This window comes from Vigna unguiculata, chromosome 3 (genome assembly GCF_004118075.2).
Source record: "Vigna unguiculata cultivar IT97K-499-35 chromosome 3, ASM411807v1, whole genome shotgun sequence".
Classification (NCBI taxonomy): domain Eukaryota; kingdom Viridiplantae; phylum Streptophyta; class Magnoliopsida; order Fabales; family Fabaceae; genus Vigna; species Vigna unguiculata.
The window spans coordinates 32,258,893-32,263,477 of NC_040281.1; the positions used below are offsets into that span (position 1 = coordinate 32,258,893).

At 29.0% G+C, this 4,585-nt stretch overlaps 1 non-coding gene across 1 annotated transcript; it reads left to right on the top strand.

Annotated features, from left to right (window-relative positions):
* The first annotated feature begins 112 nt into the window (after nt 1-112).
* Nucleotides 113-184, top strand: TRNAT-CGU. Its single transcript has one exon. It is a non-coding gene; the product is annotated as a tRNA-Thr (tRNA).
* The last annotated feature ends 4,401 nt before the right edge of the window (nt 185-4,585 follow it).

A 4,585-nucleotide genomic window follows, 5' to 3' on the forward strand; every position in this document is an offset into this window, starting at 1 on the left:
TCTGGCAGCAGCACGGAGTGAGGGTGGTTTTACGTAGGGCTTTGACTCAGTCTTCTTTGACTCTAATAATCAATAATATTAATACCAAAAGTATTTAATAATCTTAGTAATAGCTTCCGTAGCATAGTGGTAGTGCGTTCGCTTCGTAAGTGAAAGGTCGCGAGTTCGATCCTCGCCGGGAGCTTTTTCCGTTTTTATTAAAATCGATATTAAACTCCTATTCTTTTAAGTAAGCTTCCACTAATTTAGTTGTAAGATTTTCATTTTAATTTACACTACAACTATATCTTTTACTAAAAACAATTTTATTCGAGACAAGTAAGACTTTATGGATAATTAAAAAAATATATTAACATATGTTATATTTCTTTTCCTCTCATGTTTTAACCTTTTTTTATAAACTAAATAAACACTATTTACGATCCAGAACAAATTAGTCAAGAAATAAAAAATCTTTAAATATTAATTTTGAATAAAACAAAATTGACTAACGTAATAATATGTGCTTTTACATGTCAACACTCATTTTTTTAATTAACATATCTTTTGTAAAAAATCATGATTGGTGAATTCTTTTTAAATCATTAAACATATATTTTTTACCAATTTTTTAAAGGATTATTGAAAAGGGTTGACGAATTTTATAATCGATGAATAGGTTTGATTTTGTAGATGTTTCTTAAGATTTCTTTATTTTAGATATTTTTTCAAAAAATTAGATAACTCTTCCATATCAATACATTCATATTTGATAAGTACTTTTTTTTGTTATGGAAGATGTACTATATTAATGATGAAGAATCTTAATGATGAAGAATCTTGAAACATATAAGTAATAAAAGAAAATTCTCACTTCTTTAGTTAATATTACCTTGAGTATTACTTGTATTATCGGTTCGAGGAAACAATTTTACAAAGTTTTTGAACAGGTAAAATGAGTGTTTATTTTTTGCGATAATTGTTTTTGTACCACACCTAGCCAAACTCGACCAAATAAGTAAACAATATATATACACCAAGGCAGTCAAGTATTCAGCCTAGGCCGAGTTAGCCTAAGTTTTACCAGTTCTAACCTAAACATCTAGAAGAACAACCTGCACCTCAGATAACCAACATGAGTCGTCAAGGTAAGTAGCCGGTCTAGACCGACTACTCCAGCAGAACCGGTAAGATTAAAGCCTGGGCCGACTACTCCAATAAACTCAGTATAATGAAAACCCTCCAGCATTCAATAGGTCATAAGGGCCTGGGCTAGGGCCCAGGCCCACTTACAGCCAAAACCCAAGCCAAGGCCCGACCCATAGAATGACTAAACATAATTAATGCTTTATAAATAGACGTGGACCCCAATAATTAAAGGTATGCATTCATTACTCCATTAATCACTGATTTGACCTTCTGAGAGCTTTGACTTACTTGAGCTTCAGAGTTCCTTCTGTAGGTAACCCCTCCTGGGTCCAAGCCGACATATGCCAACCGGGAAGAGACCAACTGAGGAGATAGTGGACTACATGGGTAAGGTGACGCTTGTGCCTAACTTATCTTGTTTGTTCTCCGCAGGAACAGTTTTATTTTAGGATTAAATGTGTTTCTAGTTTTTAAACTATGTGAAGTTTTAATAGTGTATGGTGTCAAAACTTTATAAAGAAATAGTTGTAGTTCTCGTCACCGAACAACGTTCAAGATTTATTAATGTGACAAATGATGTTGACACGTATGTATCCACATGCTAACATGGTCAACATGTGGACTTACGCATGCCAACATTATTAGTCACATTAACAAATCCATAATGTCATTTTGTAACAAGGATTGTATTCATTCATTCTTAAAGTTTGGGATCAAACACTATCAAAATTTGAAACAGACACAAAATCCAATTTTACGTTATAGTTTAAGAATTAACCCTTTATTTTATTATATGTATAGGGAAAGAGGGTCCATTTAAAGCTTCTATCACGTCAATAATATCTTTGAACTCAAGTTAAAGTTACTTTGCTTCTTCAACTCCTTATTGCTTATATTATTAAAGTTGAAAAGGACTATATGTTTAATATAGATATTCCCTTTGCGTAATTTCAAGTAAAGGCTATTTAATTAAGACTTAATAAGTCCAACTAGCTATTAGGATGTTGTTTGAAGAAGATAAGTGCATTTAATGCATATTCACTATAAAGCTCATTAAAAGCAAGGAAGACTCTCAAGTGATTATGAAGTTGACTCAATGGACAGGAAAAAGATTTGCAATGACTCTTATTCGTCATGCCTACCTAAAGTCATATTTCTTGAAGAAGAAAAAGAAAGCAAGATTTGAAAAAGTATTGAAATGTTGCCAAAAGCTTTTGTGCTTAAAAAGTTTTGGAAAGAACATTGTTTGTGTTCACTTTAGCAAATTAATAGAGAAAACTTAACCTTGAAAATGTCAAAAAGATGTAATCCTTTTTGGTGAGTGAAACCTATGATATGTTAACCATAAAGACATTTTCTCTATCTTAAGATAAAAGTGGATTTTTGTTTAAAAAATAGTTGTATTAAGTCAAGAGTGGCTTGTTGTCAAAAGAATACTCCTATTAAGCCAAAAGTGACCTATGGTTGAAAGAATATTTGACGAGGTTAGGTAGGAGTGACCATTATTTGAAATAATACTCAAAAAATTTAGCAAGAAGTGGCTAAGTGTCAAAAAAAAAAAATACTTATCTGAATTAGCAACGAGTAACTACAATTCGAAAGAATACTCATTTGTACTTTGCAACAATAATTTACCTAGTAAAACTTGACAAGTTGGTGAATAACTAAATATAGTATGTCCTAACAAACAAACTAGGATAAAATAATAAGTAATCATTATTCCCTTGTCTTGTTTATATTACAAATCTTTTCAAGCTAAGTTATTTGAAAGTCTATGACAGATTACCTGTCAAGTGTAAGACTATCATATGACAACGTATCATCACAAAATATTTACAAAAAGTTTTAAAAAGATTATTCAACTCTCCCTTGTTGAATTTTACCCATTTTCTACAATTATTACATTTGTGTTTGAAGATAATCTTGTACTGAATTTTTATGGATTTTCCATAACATAACATTTGTTGTGGAGAAGTATAAACTTTTGAGGCCTAATCTTTATGAAATAAATTGAAATGTAACAAATTATGCTTAGATTACTTTTCTATAAAAATAATACATATTTAGTAAAACATTTGATGACAATAATTCCCAACATTTTTAATTTAGTTCTTATTAGTAAACTACATATAAAAAAGCCATATGCAAATATACTATATTGAAAGGAATCTTAATTTTAGAAACATTTTACCATTTTTTTTATATTTGAACTTATGTACTATAGATACCATGGGTGATTATGGTTTAATTTACTTATTAAAGTAAAAGTTTGGATTTAATGTTAGTACAATTTTTTAGACTTGATAATGTTTCTTTCAAAGAAACTCCCTTTGTACCATTGCTTGCATGTTCACCATCTCCATGTGCATCATTTCACCACTTTAATCCACTGCAAAAACCAAATAGAGATGTCGACATTGTGGGTAGATATAATGATAGCTTTAGTAGAAATTTATTTTCAGGTAAATACACAGAGACCGTGAATGAAGTTCCGCGCGAAGAATGGCTTGTCACCACTCAACTTCTCAGTTATTATGAGGACAAACAAGAGAAAGAGTCAAGTTGGTTGCTAAAAGTTTGGTAATCTTTTTAAAGAGATTTTTATCCTAAATAATCAACAATTTTAATGACACAAATTATGTGTAAAGATCAATTTAGAGACTAATTTCTTTGGTAGCCAAAACCTTAGTAACTAATGTTATTGACCAATTCATAATAAAAACTATTTAGTTACCAATGTAGAGATTAATTATAACTTTTTATTCATAATAGAAATTATTTTAGTTACCAATAATTTTTAGTTTTAAAATTAGTATCTAAATTGATTACTACAATGACTACTTATTTTTAGTCATTAAAATTTGTCATTATTTAGGAATTATCTTGTAGTTTGTGATTTATTTTATATATACACATTAAATTACATATTCAAATTGTTATATTAGCGATAATGATAAAATATATAAATTTTTTAGTATGTTATTTTTGCTTCCCAAGATTAATGATCAAAATCCACCACTACCGTTGTGGGTTTCATCTGTGAATCTTTTTTACATCATTAGTTGCAACAAATGGAAAAGTTAAGAACATTTATTATTTGAAAGTACTTTTCAAATAAAGAAAATATAAAACAAAGCAAATAATACAACGTAAGAAAAATTGGACACTCAGAAAAATAATGCCATTATTTACCGGTATGATATAAAAGTAACAAATGTAAAAATAAAACCAAATTTCTATATAATTGTAGATTGTAAGACTATATATATATATATATATATATATATATATATATATATATATATATATATATATATATATATATAACCATTAAACCAAAGTTCTTTATCATTAAGAGTGTCTTCATATAGAAGGATTACTAAGATGGATGTTCAAAAAATTGTATTCTTTTTAGAGGACGTACACGTATTCTCAAAGATGGATTTATGAACATTTC